Raw genomic sequence first — 23396 nt, 5'->3', positions numbered from 1 at the left:
TGCAGGTTCCCTTGGTATGTTTGGATGCGGCTTTATTACATTTCACAACATCCTCTCAGCTCTGATGCCAGAAAACCAAATGTTGCAGAAATGAACATTGACGCATTACATCCTTAAAAGCACCATGAGCTTTTTTGTGGAGCTGAGGTGCTCTATAAATATTCCTCATTTATCTGTCTTACCATAGCGCCTGTCAAGTACATAGCCATTTACCCAGCCCTAGACTCTGGTGGATCCTCTGAGGTCCAAGAGGAGAAAGTTGTGATGGTAGTTTACTAGATGAGTGTACTCATCTCTGTGTGACTTAATTCTCATCTGTAAGAGGGACATGCCAGCAAGGCCATACAGAGATCCAGGAAGATAATGGGAATCCTATTGACAATGGAGAGTATCCTGACAAGGATGTTTGTTGTCATCATGGTCTCCTTAGTGGCCACATCCCATCCCCATCTGGTGTTTCCTATATGAATTTCTCCCATGCTCCATAAAGGTCGCCCTCTCTAGGATTTCTCCTCAATGAGATGGGAAAAAGGAGGCGCAAGTCATGAACTCTACCGTCAAATGCATCAGAAGGAAAAGGCCATATGTATGTTAGTGAGATTTACATTGCTGTGATAAAAATATCCAAGAAAAGAAAAATGAAAGATGAAATATTCATTTTGGTGCAGTTTTGGCTCCAGAGACCTGTAGTGAGACAGGACATCATGGCAAATGGCATAGTAGAGTACAGCTGTCCACTTTGTGACAGTCAGACACCAGAGAGACAAGCAAAGCTGAGTCCTGGGACTGTTCTTCAAATGCACACTCCAGCCACCTGCTGCCTTCAACTCGTCACTGCCGTCACTGCCTCTCAGGAAAGAAAGACCTGGTTCTTAGGCATCCTGCCCATGTAGTTCTAGGCTTCCGCCCACACAGGGACTCTGGAAACACCTGAAGGTAACCTGCAAGGGTGAGTACTACAGGAATGGCATGATGGGATTACCACTTTACGTCATTCACAGGTGCTGTATAGCCAAGGTCTTCTGCCCTCACAACCCTGGGATGACCACCGCTAACAGTGTCACTCTTTGTATCACTGACCAGAATCCTGGCTATTTTGGGTCTCAGTTTTCTTTTCCATATGGTAAGTTAAAAGACAATCACACACACACACACACACACACACACACACACACACACACACACACACACACACAGAGACAGACAGGGGTGGGGGGAGGGGGGCAGTGCTTGGCAAAGGAGCCAACACAGTCTCAGGAGATTGGGTCTGTGGGCACAGACAATTTTATTATTGTGTCCCTGAGAGCTGCAACCTCTGTTCTCTGTTCATTGCTATATCCTGGCACCTGCAGAGGGTCCAATGCCCACTTACTGACTCGACAGTGGCACAGCACAACACAATTCACATTAACAATATTGACCTTGACTCCTAGCATGTCTTTCCTTTTGGCTGGTCCCAGCTCACTGCCCCCAACTCAGAGGCCTGCACAGGACCGGATCTGCAGCAGCCCTCCCCACCCAAGTCTCTCTCTAACCTATCACCTAGTTTTATAGTCTTAATAACAGCACTTCTCACTAATGACTCCTTGTGCAGTTTCTTGTTTCTGGTTGGCACTGAACTCCAGAGGAGAAGTAAGCCCATGGCACTCAGGACCATAGGCAATATCACCCCCATAATTCCTCCATGTGGTTGCAGTCCCTGTAAATAATGCTTGGGAAACTATAGGCTACTCAATGAGAAGTGCACTTAGCTTCCTGAACTTCATAGCAAGAATACTTCACTGTTTGAGGAGGCTAAGTTTGGAGCCAGGGTCCTCCAATTCCAGGCTGGCAACTTTAGTAACTGAGAGGTTGTCTGAAAGCTCCTTAAGAATGGAGTTTGTGGTATTGAAGAGTAGAGAAAATGCATCTGGGCAACAACTAACTGCATGTGTGCAAGAGACCCATGGAATCTCTCTCTGCCTGTAGCTTAACTTCCTGCACTAGTCTGCTTGGGATGAGTTGAACTGCAGTAACAAACATCCCAACATCTTCAGGATCTATCTCACTACAAAAAAAGAAACCGAACAATGAAAGGGTTTTTGTTGTTTCTTTTTTGTTTCTTCCCTGCATGTCCCATGAGGTTCATCTGGAGGACTCTGGTCCTTGCTGCACTCTGGAGTTCAGGCTAACTGAGGCTGTCTTGACACTAGACAGGGCTCAGCAAAGCATGCACAGGTTTTGGAGCAACCCTTGAAGTGATTCACATCTCTTTTCCTTTCAACTCATGGGCCAGAACCTGTCACAGGGACTCGTCCTCCCTGCCAAGTACTCAAGGAGCAGGAAATTGGTCACATATGGTTGTGTCACAGACAACCACCACCCTTCTATGTCACTACACTGGAGAATTTGGGAAGTTGGACACAAGGGCTAATGTCATTAAGATCACATACTGTGCCAGAGTGTCCTACACACTTCGCACACAATAACTCCATCATTGTCAATTCACATGGACTGTATGTAGGCACTGAAGGCTGAGGCATAGGGAGTCTTCTCTCCCTCTCTTAACCCATAATGGACTCCAGCCATGAGGCTTAGCTTCTCTGAGCTCCCCTCCCCCATTTTTAAGATATAATTCCTACCCTGTTCTCTCTCACACAGTCAGAAATGGATCCCAGCTGGAGGGTCTTCGGGGAACCTTCCCCACTACAAGGCAGGGGGACTAGGAGGAACACCCTAAATTTCATTCCACATTGAGAGAAGGAGATCTGGGGACACCATGTCTGATGAATAGGGAATGGCATCTTACCAACAGTATGTACAGATGACAGAATTTCAGAAGGTTAGGGAATGGACATGCCATTGAAAGCTTTGTACTTTGTCAAGTCAACAATTATTTATAATCACCATCATTTCACAACAGAGAGGGCAACATAAGGCCAAAGGCATGGGGAAGGTGTAATTTCAGAATAAAGGAAAAAGTACCCTCTAAATTAAATAAGTATAACTATACAAAATATCAGTCATATCTGCTTTCCTCACTTCACTGAAAATCAGAGCAAAAGTCAGCACAGGGCAGCACCAACTCCTGAGAGCTGGCAGTCTCACCCTGAATGGCAGGCAGAAGCTTTGAGCTAATCAGCTCCCCTTTGGTAAGTAGGCAGCTGATGTCAGCCATGAGCAACTGATGAACTACATGTGGAAGATCAGAGGCAAGTTCCCCATAAATCACTCATGAGCCCCCTCACCCATACTCTGCCACCCCCTCAGAGTTGCCTTAGCTTCAGGATGCTTCATCATCTCCTGTGTCACTCAGACACTGGCACAAAACCTGAAAGGAACATATGAGGAAAGATAGTTTTTTTTGGCTCATGGTTTCAGAGGTTTGCATCCAATATTGGCTGGCTGCATTCTTTGTGGCCTATGGTGAAGCAGAGCAGGACTGCTTCTCTTGTGGAAGACAGGAAGCAGAGGCAGGAAGGAATAGGAGAGAGAAATGTCTCAGAGTCTAACTGATAGGGACCAACTTCCTCCAACTAAATTTCTACTTCCACAGTTCCACCTAGCCCAATAGTCTACTTAGATGTTGGATCTGTCAGTTCATTAACCCACTGATTAGCTCAGATCTCTCAGGACCTGTCTATAGAAATGCCATCACAAACACAGCACACCCAGAGATGGGCTTCAGTACTCTCCTAGGCTACTCTCAGTCCAGTCAAGCTGACCCTCAAGCTTAGCTATCATAACCTCTTCACACATCTCCTCTCTGCCTACTCTGAGATCCCAGGCTGTGGGATCTCCTGGAATCCTTGGACTGGAGTTTTGCATAGCATTCCCCATGGACAGTAGGTGACACTTTCTTTACTAAACTTCCCCTAAGTCCCTTGTCCTTGATCATGTGCTCTTGATTAAAAGGCCATGAAGAATTGATTTACCAAAACTTTAATAGTCAGATGCAGCAGACATGTATGTAATTTAATGACAGTTCCAGACCCATCTCTCATGGTAACAGTTGTCCCAGGGCTGCCACTTTGATCACAGGGTGGAAGCAGATGAGTCCCGCTCTCACTGTGCTAATGGTCTCAAGGTCAGCCTTCTAATTTCCGCTTCTTTCAGGCTTGCACTGGAAATGCACGGTTAGTATGCATGATGCTAAAGTCTGAAGGGGGAGCCGTTGAACTTAGAGCTTCTTGCTAAGAACTGGGGAGGAAGGCAGAGCTGGACATGTTGTGATATCAGCTGTATTTCCATCCTTGCATCAGTCAGCATATTTTGATAATAAGTCCCAGACTCTCTACTCTAATCGGCCCAAGCAATGATGAGACTCTACTGGCTTCTGAAAATGAAGAAGCAGTGTGAGCAAACTCAACTGCACAGAAACTTCCTCTTTCCACTTATAGCTACAGAAAATGCTGGCTTGACTTGGTCTGGGCACCATTTCTGGTATACTTGATAGTTACTGGTTGCAGACACCATGGTGGAATCAAAAAAAATATAAATAAAACATGTTATCTTTTCTCAGAGAGTGCACAATCTTGCTGGGGAAAAAAACTGCAGCAAGTAACTGAGAATGTTGTGAGTGACCTGTGCACAATTCTGCTCTCTCAAAGCCTGGGTTCATTACACAGCACTCGCCTACAATCAACTAATTTTTGCTTTTGGCTATAGCTTCCTCAAGTCTCTGGCCCATATGTGCTTATCCCAGAAGCATGGTTAAGAGCCCAACATCCTGCCCATGTGCAAAAATTGCATTTGAACCCTGGTTCTGCCATTCATGAGGTCTGAGATCTTCCACAAGTGTGATGATTAATCTTGACTGACAACTTGATTGTAATGAGAAATGCCTAGGGGATTGGTAAAGTGCATCCCTGAGTGTGTCCATGGGGGAATTTAAAGAGACAATTAGATCACAAGGGCTCTGACTTATGAATGGACTCATCTCTTGATGGACTCATAATAGGATGGCATTATTGGGAGGTGGTGAAAGGAAAGAGGCAAGACTTTAGGAGGAAGTGGGTCACTGGTGGGGAGGTTCCTTGGTTCTACATCTCTCTTTAGTCTTTTCCTGCATTCCCCTCTCTCTGCCTTCTGACTTCCCAGGATATCTTCCTCCACACTTTAAGCACTTGAAGCAAGGTCACCAGTAGACTGAACCCTCTGAAGCCATGAGCCGAAGAAATCCTGGTTTAACTTCTTTCTGTTGCATATTTAGTCACAGTGATGGTTCTAGTTTTTTTCTGTTGCTGTGATAAAAACACTAACCAAAAGCAACTTGGGAGGGGGAGAGTTTATTTTAACTTACAAGTTACAGTACATCATGCAGGGAAGCCAAGGCAGGAACTCAAGGCAAGAGCTTGAAACAGAAACCACAGAGGAACACTATTTATTGGCTCACTCCAGGCTCACAGTCAGCTGCCTTTCTTACACAGACTGCCCAGGTCCACTTGCCTGAGGTCAGTACCACCCACAGTGGGATGAGCCCTTCTACATCAATTAGTAAACAAGAAAATGCCACCAAAGATGCACCCATAGGCAAACCGAATTGAGGCAGTTCCTTAATTGAAGTTCCTTCTTGCCAGTGTGTCAAGTTGGTGATAAAATTAGCATGGACAGTAAGGAAAAGACAGTGAATGCAAAAATTGGTCAGCTTCTCTATATCTCTGCTAGCTAGCTGCTGGATGATTGGTGAGGTTTGCAGCCCCTCTCCTTTGGGGCTTGGGACTACTAACATTGCACAAGTATGTGCAAAATGAAGACAGTGTGTCCACCAAGCAGGGGTCCCAGGCAGGAGCTTCACTCAAGACAGAAAGTAACCTGGTGTTTCTTAATGACTGAGACCAGCAGTCTCATTGCTGGGGAAGACTCTCAATGAGCACGGGAATCGGTGGCGCGGGGGCGGGGCTGAAATAGGTGTCAAAATCAGGTTCAGAAACAAAATGTGGAGTCCTGAGGCAAGGCATGGCAAGAGATAGGTGAAATTTTGGGGGAGGAGCATCAGTTAGAGACAGGATTTCATAGCCAAGCCAAGGAACCTGTGCAAAAACCACTAGCACTGGGTCTGGAGAGATGGTGAAAAGCACTTCTTCCTCTTCCAGAGGACCAGAGTGCAGTGCCCAGTACCCACGTTGGGCAGCTCACAAACTCTTGTCACTCCATCTCCAGGGGATTGGATACTCTTCTGTTCTCTGCAGGCACCCCCATATGTGCATGCATGCACATGCACAGTCACACAAATAAAATAAATAAATAAAAACTTTAAAGAACACTAAAGCAGGATATAGCTTGCCCATGGGATGTTATTCATCAGGGACCATAATTCTATAGGAGGAGGTAAAATGACCATCAAATCCCACCCACCATGGACCTCAAGAAGTACCACAGACATTGAACTTATGTACCCACAGGGAGCCACATCACAGTGCTTTGAAAATCAAATCAGACCCTGAAGAAAACATGTTAGAAGCTAATTTCTTCTGGATTCAAGCTTCTAAAATACCATTTTCATCCTGTACCTGACTAATAGGACAAAAGCCATTTTTCTAGACTGGCATTCAAGGCCCTCTACTGCTTATGAATAAAGCTTTCATAGTGAATATGGCTCAATTATGCTTCCTCAGTCACCTTTCTCTGAGGGGACAGGGACATGGTCCAACTTCTTCTAAGATCATCCATGCTAATATTATAAAATATTCTTAATACTTTGACTGAAAAAGTGGTCAATTGTATGGTATGTCTGTAAGTCTCAGGAGTCTAAGGCAGGAGGATCATAAGTTTGAGGCCATCCTGGGTTACTGTGGTGTTCTGAATGATAAATGCCTCCCAGGGAGTGGCGCTGTTTGGCAAAGTTATGAAACTTTTTAGGATGAGGAGCGTTGTTGGAGGGAGTATGTAATTAGGGGCTTTGGCATACTTTGAGTTTATAGCCACTTTCCAGTTCATTCTGCTTTCTATGTGTGGATAAAGATAGGATGCTTCAGGTTCCTGCTCCTGTCTCCATGCCTGTCTGCTGCCATTGTGGATTTTCTTTCTGGAACTATAAACTCAAATAAACTATTTCTTCTGTTAGTTGCTTTTACTTGTGATATTTGTATTAGTCGGGGTTGTCACAGCAACAGAAAGTGATTAATGAGACCTTATCTCAAAAAGACTAAGAAGGGGGAGGAAGAAGAGGGGGCAAAACAAGGAGAGGTAGAGAGAGGCAAGAGAGAGAGAGATAGAAATAAGAAGACAGTTGCTTTGTTGAGTCTCTAGTGAGGTCAAGCATGTGGCCAACTCAACTGGGACCCCTGGTTCCCATCAGTACCATTTTCCTAATTAAACCAACTTGGGCATTTTCTGTTCTCTGCCCCTAATTACCCCAAAGATGAATTCCAGCCATTTCTGAGGCACTCTGAGTCTGGAGAATAGAAACTGAGTATCTACAAACTTGCAGCCATTCTGAAATGCTTTCTTCATTTGTGTCCTCCCAGGAGACCCCCAAGTTATCCCCCCACAACTTGGGGTAGCACTAATGAGAGAAAGAGATGCAGTCCGTGGCCAGTCCATAATGTCAGACATCCAAGAAAAGGTGCAGAGGGCACATCATTGGCCCCTTGATTAACACCAGACTTAGCTGTTAGCATATCTCACTGCCGTTTACAAAGCACATCTGTGTGTGCTCTAGTCCAGTAAACAGGCAGTTTATTCCTTGGGCCAGTATTTCTTTTGCTTACTGTTTTAGCTTTGGGTTTGTTTCCTGTGTGAGCCTCAGTTCATCAGTTTGCCTTGTGTTGCTATCCTTATGTGGGCTGACTGCTCGTCCCCCAGTTTCTACTCTTTTATGTTCATTTGTCATGAGTCCTCTAAATTGAAGGAATAACTGTCCCTGACAATCCAGGCCAGGTTTTCATGTGACAGAGCCACCTTGGAGGTGTGTTTTACAGCCTTAATTCTTGAGAGACCTTGATCCAGAACCATGCAGCCAAGTGACCCTAATCTCTTGATCTAGAAGCTCTTGCCTCGGAAACTCCAAGGATAATAAATGTTGACAAGTTGTTTTAAGCCATTAGCTTTGGTGTCATGTGTTCTGCATCAAGAGATAATTAATACAAAGGAGATCTTCCACTGCAGCTATGTTCCTCTCGCACACTTTCTTTGCACATTAAAACAAAATCCTTCTATTATATATGGTTGACTTTAGTAGGACACTGATCCCGAGGTTTAACTGTACCCTAACCCAGTGACCAACCACATGGTCTGTCAGTGCAGTGACCCAGCTTTGGTTCAGGTGACCCAGATGTATTCACATGCCCACAGCTTTTAGTAGAACAATGTCCGGTTGGGCACTCATTGCTACCATTATACTGCTCACCACTCACACTAGCAAGAACATGACTGAACCAAGACATGTCCCTGTCTGTTACCAGTTCCTCAAACAATCCTAAAGCAGCCCCAAGCATCTTGTTGTCAAAGAGATTTTCCTCTTATGTAGGATCAGGGTCCGGGCTGTGGTCAGAAACATCGTAAGAGAATTGTGCTGGCAGCTGGGGCTGCTGCCAGTGCCACCTGCTGGCTTTCCTGAGGCATGCCTGGGCCAAGGTGCATAAGGTTGCATCATTCCCTCCTGACTCAGGCTCTTGATGCCAAGAACTGGGGGAGTGAGAGGGCTCACATTTGTCCAGAGCACAAGCTTCCAGCCAACAGTGCTGGAGGCAGCCCAGCCTCTCATCCTCATGGGCAATGACAGATCCATCTTGTAAGCACTAAGCATGGAGTTCACACTGCAGGGCTGCCAGCCAGCACTTGATAGGCTCTTACGGAACTCCCATTTTAAGGGGGGAAAGACAATCAAGTCAATACAACTTAGCAAACATTCATGAACAGGAAATTAACATGGGTCCTGCTTTCCAAAGCTCACCTATAGCAAGTAGAGAAATGCAGCACCGCCAGTGAAAAATTGACAAGACTCAAACAGAAATTCCTAGAGCCCCTGCCTCTTCTAAGCACTAGCAACTGAGAGTAGAAACATGGAAAAAGCAACCTAATGTTAAATGTCTTACCTATGGCCTGGCTCTGAAGAGGATATAAAGTGGGTGCTCATGGCAGATGCTGTCATGGAGATACAGAAGAGCAGCATAAACTGAAAGTTTATGTCTATAATGTTGTATGGCATTAGTTATATAAGTCAACTAGTGCATATAGTACACATAATGCTGTGTAATAAACAACTCTAAGACATTGTTAACTACACCAGCAAGTATCTGCTTCTTATTCACAAGTTTAATGGTTGACTGAGGCACTGCTGCTCTGGATTGTTAAGGGTAAATGTGTTCTCATGGTTCTCCTGAGAACCACCTGGAGCCATAGCAGCCACCTGGAGAACTCTTCTCAAAATGCAAACTGCAAAACAGGAGTGCAAGAGGCCATACCACCTTAGAGTCCTCAGGAGTGTGTGATGGATCTTATGACTGCTCATGATGCATTGGTTATAGAAATTATGTGGTTCAGGTCAAATTCAGAGGGGCGGGAAGGTATGCTCCATCCACAGTGGGCAATGACAAGGGAGATATAAAGGGAGGTCTACAGAAAGAGGCTGTGATTACAAAGGCACAATGATTCTACTCATTGTGGAAAATTGGAATGTTGCAGGTCCAGACCCAGACTACATTGGGCTATCTTTAGCCTTCTCAATAGTCATTCATTGCCCACCACTGCATGTAACCCAATACCCTGTGAGTCCCAGGAAAATCCTTTAGAAGTATGAATGGACCTTCCACCAACCCAAAAGCTGAGAACGTCATTGAATAGCATCTTAATCCAGTCAGAAAGTTCCTCACTTTTCTATGACCCTCCTGATATTTCTGAAATATTCACACCAATATGTCTAAAAAGTATCTTGCTTTATGATTTTCTTTTTTTTCTGTTTCTATGAAACTTTATAAAACCATTATCTTGTTGGAATATGGAACTTGGGGAAACTCATATCTGTGTTCCCAGGCTGTGGTCACTTACATTTGGTTTCAAAATAAATGCATACCCACTTTTAGATGACTACTGTACTTTGGAATTAACAGAAAAAACTGAAAACACATACTGGAGATTGACATGAAAGAGACTATCTGATTCTTCACGAAACTACTTCTCTTACCATCCTGGACACAAAGCCACATGGCAGTTCCCAGCTTCCTTTACAGTTAGTGTCTGAATCTGGCTGATAGAGTCCTCAAGTGATGTTCTCTTCTTACAGGCCTAAGCCATTAAGACTATCCACTCTACCCTTGTCTTCTGGGTAAACACACAGAATCCATCAGGTAAGACTAAATCCCAAAATGATTGCAGAGCCACAATGTAGAAGGAACCTGGGTCCCTGAGACATCACTTTATTGAGGACATTTGTACTCAGGAAAACCACTTAATAAATAGTACACACATTAATCTGTTCCAGGGCTTGTAGAGAAATATACTTTGCGATTATTTGTCAAAGATAGTAATAGCAATAGCAATCTATCTTACTATTGCCCCATGTCACAGAAGCCTTTGATGTGTGGTTAAGTGGAATACAAATAGAATGAAGTTAGGACCTAGCCTCCACTCTGTTTAACATGGTTGAGGCAAATTAAAAGGCATGGGATAAAAAATGGAGACACACTATACAATGGTTCAAAACTGATGCAACCAAATAGCTGTGTTATAGCAGGACAAGTGACTCAAGTAGCAAAGACACAAGACTACGACTCCAAACCATCTGTGAGCAAACAATAGGGATACCATTAACTGTTCTATGATCTCTCCATGTTATTAACCTTTCCAAATCATATATCTGACACCACAATACCCCATCAAACTCCACATGAGGCCAGAAATGGGGGAATGCTTTCTGGAAGAATCCCAGCTCATTCCTGGAATTCTTCACCTGTGTTGGCTAGGTTTTCTTTATCAACTTGATACTAACTAAAGTCATATGGAAAGAGAGAACTCAATTGAGAAAATGCCTCAATCACATGGCCTGTAGACAAATCTGTGGGATATTTTCTTTTCTTTCTTTCTTTTTTTTAAAGATTTATATTTATTATGTATACAGTGTTTTGCCTGCATATATGGCTGCAGGCCAGAAGAGGGCGCCAGATCTCATTACAGATGGTTGTGAGCCACCATGTGGTTGCTGGGAATTGAACTCAGGACCTTTGGAAGAGCAAGCAGTGCTCTTAACCTCTGAGCCATCTCTCCAGCCCTGGGATATTTTCTTAATTAAAGATTGATATGTGATATCCCAGACCACTGTGGGTCCTAGGCAGTGTAAGAAAGCAGGCTGAGCAATGTATGGAGAGCAGGCCCACAAGCAGCACTCCTCCATGGCCTCTGCTTCAGTTCCTGCCTTCAGGTTCCTGCCCTCACTTCTTTTAATGATGTACTGTGACCTAGTCATGGTGTTTATCACAGCAATAGAAATCAAACTAGGACATCACCTTTTCCCTGCTCTAACTCATGAGCAATCCTCCCACTCATTAGAAGTTACCCAAAAAGAGATACCCAAAATACTCCCTTTAGGATTCCTCTCTTCATCCTTCGTTTGTTCCAGATAAGAACCTGAAAACCCTGAATGGAGGCCCCAGATTGCTCTCCCCATCTTTGAGACCAATCCAGCCTCCACCTACTAGTAACAAAAGAATCCAGAAGCTTAGATAAATAAGATGAAAACTGACTTCCTATAAGCAGAATGCCTTTTGCCTCCACTCCCATACCTCTGGCCTTTTGGTCCTATTCCCAACAAACAAACCTTGCTTTTCCAGGTAATGCTGTCTTCCCTCAGGGACAGAACATACATGCCCAAAGTGGATAGTTGGCAGAGAAGAGGCAAAAAAGGGGAAGGAAGAAAGCAACTCCCCTGTAGAGACCACAACTACAGTGAGTGTTCAGGGGTATGAGTTCAGGGGTATGAGTCCAGAAAGACTCATAGACACACAAGGACACAGAACACCACACTGGCATACAACCATGAACAGTCATGGGAGGAAACAAAACCAAAGATGAATATGTCTGCACAGACACTGACAGATGAATATGCACATACACATGGAGGTGATGGTGGGGAGATGGAGACACAACAGGTTCTCTAGACCCTCTGAACAGCTAGCTCCCTGGGTCTCCATCCAGCTCTGTAATTGGCACTGAAGATTCCATGCAGCATGTGAACTTGTGGTCTTGCTCTTGACTGTTGCCATTTTTCCTGACCACTGTTGCAAAGCCCCCCTACTCAGGTTGGTGCTCTGCTCCATGCCCACTCACTTACCATGTGTGACCTATTCTGGGGAGCTCCAGCAATCTTCTGGTCCAGACAATCTCCTGGTAGTAAAAAAAAAAAAAAAAGGTATTAAAACTGCTGGGATATTGAAGTGTATGTATATCATGTCAAGGATACCTCTACTTCCACATGATCCTTTCCCAGCTCAGAGCTGTCAGGGCTGAAAGCTGGGCTCTTCCAGTCAGAAGGAAAATGGCAAAGGGAGGATATTTGCTATCAGCACTCTCCTTCCTCTCAACCTGACAATGAAGTCACACCTGCCTAGAGTGCCAATCATTCATTCACTCAACAAACACAGTCAGGTAGCCGGGCCCTGGGCACTTGGTGTAGAGATGAAAGGCCAGTGTCAGGCCTGGAGACACACTCTGGAGGGAGCGATAAGATACCATGTGACACTTTACATACACCCTGAAAGATCTGAATTTCAAGAGAAACCTGAACAAGCACTTGCTTAACCCTAGGGTTGAATCTTAAATGTGGAACTGGAAGCTGCAGCGAGGGGGATATTCATGAGTTTAAAACAGTTTACACTTCTGCCCCACCAGCCAGCAGTGCTAAAAGCTTCCTTCATGCAAGGCCTCTTCCCACCACGTTGCCCCTCACACCTTACTACCCAACCTTGGTCATTCATTTGCCCAGGGGCCAGCCACTCGCTCAAGATGGCAGAGTTCCTTTCTTCTCACCCTCTAGGGGGTCTAGCAAGCTTTGTACTGCCTAGGAAGTTGGTGTCTGGGGGATCCAGACTTCAGCCTTGGTTTGAGAGACCACAGCAATCCTGCAAAGCTCAGATCCTGCTGCAGCCACTCAGCCCTGTATCCAAGCACCCATAGAATTGGAGCCCTTTCTTCCCTACTAAGAAGAAGTCTATTAGGCAGAGGAGAAACACTAGATCCCCAGCACCCATCCCATAACACAAGATTTCTTCCCCTAGGACTGTCTCTGCCTGCCAAGCCTCAGAAATGACTCAAACTCAGCTGGCACTTGTACTAATGAACTTGGACGTGTCTGAGTCCATTTAATGACATTTAATTATGCAATGCTTCCCCTGACAGGTTCAGGAAGATCTATACTGACTACTGACCTATCAGGCTGCATCATATATATGACTATGCAGACCTCAGGCTGCTCCCTAGAAATTGCACTTTTGCCTGGGGCGAGGATGGAAGTCCAACAGAAACACCATTTAACATCTCTGAGAGGATCTTAGGTGGAGTTCACCTGCCAGGTCTCCTAATCCAACAATATTCACTGGACATCTATACAGCGCAGAAAGCTGGAACTAGACACATGTACATTAAAACCTCCAGCCCCAAGGTATCCAGCAATGCCCTTGAGAGACAGGAAGAGTTTGGGGGAGGAGAAATAGAAGTAGGGTACAAAGACTTCAGTCTAAGGGAGCCCTGTCCAAGTCCTGCAACCCTAACTATTCACATTCGCTTGAGTGCCTCTGGTCCTAGTGCCTGGAGGCTGTATGGCTGAAGCTTGGCTCTTTCTCCAAAACAGCTTCTCAAGTCCAGTGTCCAAGAGCTAGTGGGGTATGATCCCCATACATTATCATCTCTACAGCCCACAGAACCATGTACATTCCAGTCAAGCCATTGATAAAAGCATGGCCCATGAACTTGTCAGTAGGAAGAATCAAGCCCACCATTCAGACTGAATCCCACCATACCACACCAAAATCCCAATGCGTGCAAGACCTACCATTCCCATCTTTTTATTCTGTATTCAAAAAAAAAAAAAAAAGGTATGGGTGAGAGAAGAAATATAAGAGGGGAAAAAAACAGAGGCAGAAAAAAAGCAGATGAAGAAAAGGAGAAGGAGGAAAGGAAACTAAATGTACCTAGACCAGACTTCTCTTGGCTTTGATACCCTTTGAGGATGACAAGAGAGCCCATGTTTGGCTTCATACAGTTCTCTAGAGCTGTGGCTGTTTTCCAGGATGGTCCAGGGACCTAAGACGGTGTACTGTCTCCCACAGAAGATCTCTTGCTGAGCAACACCTGATAGCATCATTGTTGTCCCCTGCCATTTGCTTAGTCATTGGTATTGAAGAAGCATATGCATTTGCTGTTTTGTTTTTAAGAACCACTTTTCCTTCACTATTGATCTCCAGGCCTGAGGTCCCACTTCCTCATTGTGTCAGAACAATGGAATGCCCAGCATGATGCCTGCCAAGAGCAATGCGGCTCACCCCCCCCCCCCTTAGAACCTTTTCTGTGTAGGCAGCACAGAGGGATCCTTGATATGGTAACTCTTTGGGAAGGGCTATTTTGGATTGAAAGGTTTTGAGTTCTTCCTCCAGAACACACCAAGGTTCTACAACCCCCAGAAAGCATGGGCACAATTGAGAAGATGGTTGAAGGCAAATGCTGCAGCTGCGGAGAATGGTTCAGAAGGCTTGCTGAGTCTTAAGATAGTATATGGTCAGTCCATGTCTCATTTAGGGGAGGGATCCCAAGCCAAGGAAGACCAGGGACAGAAAGCAGAAACTGCCTTTGATGTCCCACTGAGTCCTCATCCATACCCCAGCAGGCAGCCACTGCCCCAGCTCAGGCCATGGGAAGAACTTAGATTCAAGCATGTAGTATGGAAGGCAGTCAGGAGGCAGACACACAAAAGGAAGTGAGCAGGAAAGGGACTGCTGCCAACATAAGGCACAACAGAGAGTAGGATACTGCTGAGGACATCTCAGTGAAACCAGTGGACAGGCCTTCGCTGTCCCATGGGAAAGCACGCTTGTGGTGATAGTATGTTCCCCAAAATATTGTGCACCCTTATAAACTTATCTGGGGTCAGAGAACAGAACAGCCACTAGATATAGAGGCCAGAAAATGGTGGCACACATGCATTTAATCCTAGCATTCCAGAGGCAGAGATCTGCCTGGATCACTGTGAGTTCAAAGCCACATTAGAAACAGCTAGGCATGGTGACGCACACCTTTAATCCCAGGAAGTGATGGCAGAAAGCAGAAAGCAGAAAGGCATATAAGGCATGAAGACCAGGAACTAGGCTTTTAGGCTTTTGAGTAGGCTTCTCAGTTCATCTGAGATTCCTTCTGGATGAGGACTCAGAGGTTTCCAGTCTGAGGAAACAGGATCAGCTGAGGAATTGGTGAGGTGAGGCTGCGGCTTATTCTGCTTCTCTGATCTTTCAGCATTAACCCAGTACCTGGCTCCAGGTTTGTTTTTATTAATAAGAACTTCTAAGATCCTGCTACACACGCTGGAAGTAACATGCACATATTTCATCTTGTCCTGGGTCCTAGGTCAATACCCCAGCCAGCTCACCTTACACCTGTACTAGTGAAGATCCTTGTGAGAAAGACCACAGTGGGCAAAGGGAAGGTGGATGCCAATCAGAGTTTGAATGGCCAGTCCTGGGCATGACATGTCATGTTACTTTTGTACTCAAGGGGCTCCCAGGGATACAGGGTAGTGAGACAAGAAACACATCCCATTAGAGTGTCCATGGCTTGTTTATGATGACATTATCCTTCGGCCCATGTCCTGACAGACAGACAGCCTCTGGATACAGGAGTGAGCAGAAAGCTATGCTGGATGGCCAGGGATGCTGTCACCAGTAGTATACAATAACAACAAACCATACTGCTACTGGAGTCCATGGAGTCCACATGCTTGCACCTCCCACACACCAAACCTGTCTCCAGGGATGACAGAACAGAGTAGGCAGGAAAATGTGCTGCTCACATCGGGAGGCAGAAGCAAGAGGCAGGTCGCTGCTCATTCTGAGAACCTTTGGATGATTCACGTTCATCACACACAGAGCCCTGTGTGGAGGAGGAGGCAGCTTTCAGTCTCTTTAAGCAGGGACATCAACTCTATCTTTGGTCTCAGCAGGCTGTGTGACCCAGTACTATGCATCCACTTCTCTAGGTGCCAGATTTCCCAAGGAGAAGTACCACTGAGGTTAAACAACCATGTCACCAAGACTGGGAGGGAGCAAGGTCCCCAGCTCAAGTTCTGCCCTGGCCACATGTACTCACCTTGCCACTCCTCATACTACCTCATCGTTATGAACATTGTCACTATGTGCCCAGTGCACAGAAGTCGAAGCAACCTTCTTCAGGGCCAGTATTAGATGTTTTGTCTACTAGCCCTCTCACCCTACATGATAAAGTAGATTGAACCAAAAGTCTTAAGAGCAGGTGTCTGAGGGTGGCATGGCCAGAGCATAGAGCCTTAGTGACTGGGCACAGGTCCACACATCCTGGCTTAGTACTCATGAAACCCCAAAGACATTCTCTCAAGAGATTCCAGTTCATTAACTTGCCTCTACTTTCTCTTCTTGGTCCTGGTAGAGAAAAGTGCAATGTGTCAACCAATCACAAGTTCTGTTAGTGTCCAAAGTGTAGAGACACCAGGGCTGCGCCAATGCTTGCCTTTTTCAAACTTCTTCCAGCGCCAGGTGGAGGAGTTCTAGGATATTCTGGCCCAGACTTTGAGTCAGCATCCCCCCAGGGAAGATAGGTGTTTAGGGTCAGGACAGGAGAGACCTTAGTCATCTTGTCCTTCTTAGATTGCAAAGAACTCCAAATGGTCTTTTCAGAGGCCAACCATCCATCAGGAGGTCCTTTACATATCTCATCTTTCTATTGAGTTGTATTGCAGCCTTTGTCTTTCCTTCTCACAGCAAAGGGCTAGGGGCAGAGCACCAGTCTCCTAGTGAGAGCTGCTGTCATCCCAGTCACAGATGCCTGTGCCCAGTGGGATCCTTCAATGACAACATGAATAAGAGGAATGGTGGCTTTTAGTGAGGCTTCCTGTACTAAGTGAAAGCTTTCACTTATGATGTCATTAGCAGGTTCTCTCAGCCAGGAAGAAGCTGTGCAGTGAGTAACTTAGCCATAGCCCAGAGGGTAGGGAGTGAGAAGTAGGTGGCATGCAGAGTGGTTGCTGCCTACAATGATAGATCATAGATCACTCCCTCCACTGGGTCCTCAGAATGGACCAACTATACTTTTACCTACCCTCTGTCTAACCCTGCACCCCTCCTTCCTCTACCTAGGCACTGTTCCCTCTAGCAAACACCTGAAAAATCTTCACAACTTTGATGCTAATACTGGGTCACAGTGCTACATTAAGTAGATGAATTCCTGCATGCTGATTCTCAGAACTTCCAACCCCATTCTGGCCAAAAGAACATCAATTTTATCCTACCCAATCTCTTCCTGCTTTCTTCGGGCCCCAGTTATTCTGTTGCTGTGCAGGCCAGAGGCCTTGCAGCTCCTCCCTGACTGGCTGTTCACAGCCTTCAGGAACAGATAGAGATCAAACACCCCCACCTACGCCACAGACTCTGTGGCACTAGGCAGCAGCAGGTCTCACTGGACCTACAGGATGTGAATTGCCATGGAGGACACAACCTGGAAACACTTAGCTGTACCTCTACCCTGAGCTGCAGCCTCCTGGGAAGGCTTTTCCCTGACTGCTTTCCTTCATAGGAATGTACATATCCCAGGGGGCTCAGATCTACTCATAGCAGCAAGTCACCAGCACTTAACATTGTGAGCATCCAGGTGAATGAAAGGTCTGTTCCTCTGTCACTGTGCTACATGACAGATCTTATTAGATCAAAGAGTGGGGATGTGATGCTCTCACTGAAGCCACAAATGTACATTCTGTGCTGTTCACACTACTCTGTGAGGGGCCCCTGATGGCACCCCAGAGACAGACGGGTATCTTGCTTCAGGCAACTAAAACTAAATGTCACACCATTCCTATAAAAACATCAAGCATGAGAGTCAAATGTAGTGATATATTCATTCCTGTAGTCCCAGCACTCAAGAGGCTGATGCAGGAGGATTACAAATTCAAGTTGAGCTGGTCTACATTGCAACTTTGAAGCAAGCCAGGGTTACACAGTGAAACCTTGTCCCAAAACAAATAAGCAAACAACTGTGAAGAGCCAAGCAGGTTCAGTTGTAAACTCCAGGGAAAGAGCTGGGGGTGGAGTGGGATGGGAGGTAGCTTCCGGCTACCTCTCCCAGCAGACAGTTCTAGGAGACCAGAGTACAACTTTAGCCATGCAGTTGATTCCTTTATGCAAGTGAGAAATGAGGGCACCCAAGAAACTACATCTGAGGAAATGGGGATCACTCCTCAATGCATTCCCAATTCAGTAGAAGCAGGAGGGTAGACCTCAAGGATGCCTTGGGAGTGACTCCATCTGTAGTTTTTGGTCCCAGACATGTGGAATCTGTTGGAACTTGTGTGCACGAGGAAGGATATTGTTTCTGAAGTGAGGTCAATGCCTTATGGGTTGTAAAATTGTGTTTGTGCAGGATATGACATGAATTCTGTGTACCAAAGGGGAAGCAAGCATGGTGAGGGGTGCTAAAGGCCCACCTTAATCACCTCTGGGTACATTCCCTGCTAGATATATGCCAAGAAGCAAACATGGTATGTCCTGGTTAATTTTTGTCAATTTGACACAACCTAGAACAACCTAGGGTCACCTAGGAAGAGGGAACCTCAACTGAAGAATTGCCTCCACCAGACTGCCCTGTGGCTATATCTTTGAGAGTTTGTCTTGATTGATGATTGATGTGGGAGGGTACAGCCCACTGTGGGCAGCACCATCCCTAGGCAGATCATTCTGGGCTGTATATGAGTCAGTGAGCGAACCAGTAATCAGCATCCTGCATGGTTTCTGCTTGAGTTCCTGTCTTGACACACACCTGATTGGTGTGGCTAGGGAGTTTCAGGATGAAATAAACCCTTTTCCCAGGGATTTGAAGATGAAATAAACCCTTTTCCTCCACTTAAAGTTGCTTTTGGTCAGGGTATTTTATTACAGCAGGAGAAAAGAAACTAGAACAGGAATTGGTACCAGAAGGAAGTGTAATGTTTCTGTGATGGAACCTGACCGTGTTGTTTTAGGGAAGGATCATGGAGGGCTGGGTGTCTCAGGGCTGGAAAAGTCATTGAGTGCTAGCAGAACAATGGGCTGTCATAGAGGGAGCTTGGAAGATAAGACTGCAGAGAGAAATGCAGACAATGGAAGCCTTGCTTGTGAAGTTTCAGAGGGAATCAAAGACTCTATCCATCAGGGCCACTTGTGTGATGTATTTGAATTAAGAATTGTGATTTCTGGTCAGCTGGGGCTATAGCATCAGCTGTGGTTAACAATGGCCAGCACAACTAATGTGAAACCTTTTGTGCTTCATCTGGGACAATGGATGCTGGTCAGCTAGGGCTGAAAAATCACCTGTGATTTGTAAGAGTCTAGTATCATTGGGATAGAAACTTCTGTGCTTCATTGAGACAGTAGGAGAGTATTTTTTCAGGGTCAGTGCGCAAAAGCTGTGGTCTCAGGTGGGCCACAGCTATACATCAAGCTGTCAGAAGAACTCAGCAAATAATGTGTAAGAGTCTCCCACACAGTACTGATTTTTTTGATGGCATGAGAGACATATGACTGAATAAGCCATGAAAAGATGCTGGGGCTTGGCCCTGTGTGGCAAGGTTAGAAGAGAGAACAGGAGAGGCCGTTGGTGAAAGGGCAGCTTGGCTATTGGAGAGACCAGGACTGTGGAACATCTACTCAAGAAAGAAGCATGTGTGAAGTGGAGCTTGCCTGAGTTTATGGGACAAGCTGTATATGCTGTATGTGGCAGATCTGGAGAGATGGGACTGCCCAAGCCCAGAGTGAGACTATCCGTGATATTAGACATTGAGCTACACTCTTGGGCTTTGGTTTTACTTGATTGTGATTACTTTTGTACCCTATTTTTTCCTTTTGGAAAAAGAGAATGTATGTAACTTGTATATGATTTCACTGGACCCCACAGTTGAGAGACTTTGGACATTTTAAGATACATTGACCTTTTAAAGTTTGGGAATTTTTAAAGACAGGGACTTTCAAAGTTGCACTGTACTTTATGTCATGATGCCCATGGTATAAAAGGCTCACTATTGCTGGGTGTGGTGCTGCATGCCTTTAATTTCAGCACTGAGGAAGCAGAGGCAGGCAGATCTCTATAAATTAAAGTTCATCCTGGTCTACATAGTGAACTGCAAGAGAACCAGAGCTACATAGTGAGACCCTGCCTCAAAACAAAACCACCACCACAAAAAAACCAACAAAAAGGTTGGTTGCTGAGTGACCATGAACTAAAACACCAGTTACACAGAGAAACAGGGCCATTCTGCCTGACATTCTAGGACATCTGGAAGGGTATGAGGCCTGAACCATCTCCCTGCCCTTTTGTCCATGGCAAATAGAAACAAGTGGGTGCTATACAGAGTAAGGCCTCCTGGTGATGTGCCTGTGAGCCCAACCAGGACCCAATGAATGTACCACTGATCTCACTTGGGAGCAGGCAGGGAAAGGTTAATTCTAACATGGGTCCATCTGCTTTATCTCTTTCCAGCTATCTAAATATTTCCATCAATGAGCTTCTGTAGCATTCCTGGGTCATGTGCCAAAAGAGAGAAAACTTTGGGCTCATAACCACAGGCTTAAATGCCTAATTAAGCTCATTCTTTGAACCAAACCATATTCGAGTGCATCTGTCAGCCCTCCTTCAACTCAGCCACCACCGCAGGGAGGTGTGATAGCAGTGATGGGGAGAGGGCGTGAGGGAGCGAGGAAGCTGAGCCTGGCAGACAAACCCTCGTGCCTCCCCAGCTAATTGTGGCCTCTGGGCTGTCTGGCTAGGCTCACAGGTCTGCAGATCTCCAATCATTCCATCTTACAGTCACCAAACTTATCTGCAATACCTTCCTCCTGGAACAGGCCCACCCACCTCATTCTTGGAAGACCCAATGGCACCTGTCTCCTCAGCTGCAGCATGTGCTGCTGCCAGGCCTGCTTTATTGGGAAGGGTCCCATACCTGAGGCCACATCTGCCCTTCTCACCTACACCAGATGAAGGTAGTGTTCATCACAGCTGGTTACAGCAGCCACACCTCACCCAAGAATGCTGGTCACTGTCCACTTTCCAGAAGCGGGTATACTTAATGAACTAGCAGACCATGTATAACTAATTATTCCATCTCTCTCTCCTCTTGATCCTTGGCTTCACAGTCTGTGCCAGAGAGGTAGACAGCAGCTTAGTCTTCAGGGCTGATGTCACGCCCCAGAGCATCTACAATATCTTACCAGTTTGATCCACATTAATGCCACAAGAGCATTTGGAATACAACCTAGACTGAAACTGTTGCACCCTGACTAGGAGCCCAGGGTGAGCACACAGACAGCTAACCTGAAAAGTCCTCTGGAAAGAGCATAAAGTTCTGGACAGAAGCAGGTGTCTCATCACCTCCCTGTGTAGTGCTTCTTTGCCGTTCCTCCATACTCATAGGCCCATACCTCCCCACAACTGTCCAGCCCCACTTACATCTTTCCTTGTGTACTCATCTCTGAATGTGATAGGTCTCCTATACCCCACAGGCTATACCAGTCCTGCACTGTGCTTCTTCCTGCCAGCCACTCTCTTCTAGAAATACTTTCTTCCACTGCCTGGTGGCCCTCATCCCCTTGGGTCAATGCTTGAACATCAGCCTCCCTTGCCACTCATCTGGCCTCCTGCAGTCCCCTGTACATCTTTTCTCATCTAGAACATGTCACAGGTTGCTGCAATCTCTTAGTGGCTTGCCTATCACTCTGGCTAGCCTGAGAGCTCTACAAAACATGAACCTCAGCTGACCTTCTGACTGTTGGATCCTCAGAACCCTAGTTCTGGATCAAGCATAGGCTGAGTACTCCAGTGATACCCACACAGTAATGAATGAATACATGAATGAATATATAAACAAACGAATGAATGAATGAATGAATGAATGAATGAACATTAGAACCAGTCCTCACCTTTGACACCATGGACCAGGCATCCAGGTCCTATGCTTGGCCCTGTTGCCTTGGCTATGCCCATGGCATTGAGGCCAGTAAGGGTCCTTAGGAATACTTCTGAGGAGGGACCAGCCACTTCTAACCACCCACTGCTACCTTCACTTTGCTTCCTTCTTGCAAGCACATCCAAATGTTTAAATTGTTTGGGGAACAATTAGCCTAACATATGGTCTAATCACATTTTGTCTCCCAATGGGGGAAAGCGCATAGAAAACTTGGAAATTGATGACTGATGGGGCTTTCTTGAGATTCTTTTTTTTTCTTTTTCTTTTTTAAATGATGTTCTTTATGAATATAAGCTGTCACCAATGGAAAAGCTCTTAGCAACATCAGACCTAACTCTCTCATCTGCTTAAGGAGGAAACTGGGGCCCAGGGAGGAGGAAAGGCCAAGCCAAGGTCCCTAGGCTTCTTGCCATTTGCCTCCTGCATGAGTCGGATGAGGCTTTCTTGGGGCCCTAAGAGCCAGCATGCTAGAGTTCTGCTATCTTTGTATTCTGGCACTATGAGCCTTTGTATCCTGGGAGCATGGAATGGCAACAGAGTAGGGAACAGAGTCAGACCTTCCCAGAGACCATCTATCTGCCCACATTCCACTGAGGCATTGGCATAGAAGACCAAGTCTCCATCACACTGCCTAGTAATGTCCACAACTGCTGCCATCCATCATTTGACTTAAGCACCCAGGTGACATCCACCAGCCAGATGCTAAAAACCTGCTTAGATTCAGGAGAACTCAACGTTTTGTGTCTAGAGAAAACTTCTCCTTGCTCTCTGGTCCTAAGATCTTTGCTCCCTGGTCTTGGTTTCATATGCTTACCATTCAGCACTTTCCCAGCTCTAAAGCCCCAGTTTAATACAGACTGATTTGATTACACATGTCTGGACTTATTTGTGAGTATTTGTCCTTTCCCCAGTGTAATACCAAATCCCATCCACAGGCACATCTGGTATTCTGTCTCTGATGGAGATGCAGTGGTGGTTCATTGTTGGTGATCCATGCAGATGCTGACCTTGGGCAGCCAGGACAGTGCCCTTCACTCTAGACAGCCTTTCTAAATATGGAGATATGGTTTGTTTTCCACAAGAACTTAAGTATCATCATTCTTGTTTTGCATGTAACAAAAGTAAGATTCAGAAAGAAAAGACTGCAAATCCAACTGAAGGCCAGGAGCCCCCTTAGCACCCCCCACACCCACCCACACACATTTGCTCTGAAGAAGGTAGTTCCCTGCAGACTCAAAGATTGGTATCTGACTTT

General features: G+C 45.7%; 1 long non-coding RNA gene across 1 annotated transcript in view; it reads right to left on the bottom strand.

The window, feature by feature from the left end:
- The window catches only part of LOC107399423 (uncharacterized), a 182816-nt gene that overhangs the window by 72900 nt on the left and 86520 nt on the right, over window positions 1-23396 (bottom strand). The window contains exon 7 of the long non-coding RNA XR_006071065.2: window positions 12248-12300. This is a non-coding gene — a long non-coding RNA (uncharacterized LOC107399423). The remainder of the gene's footprint in view (window positions 1-12247; window positions 12301-23396) is intronic.

The sequence above is a fragment of the Peromyscus maniculatus genome, chromosome 1 (genome assembly GCF_049852395.1).
Source record: "Peromyscus maniculatus bairdii isolate BWxNUB_F1_BW_parent chromosome 1, HU_Pman_BW_mat_3.1, whole genome shotgun sequence".
Taxonomy (NCBI): Eukaryota; Metazoa; Chordata; class Mammalia; order Rodentia; family Cricetidae; genus Peromyscus; species Peromyscus maniculatus.
This window is presented reverse-complemented; position numbering and strand designations above follow the sequence as displayed.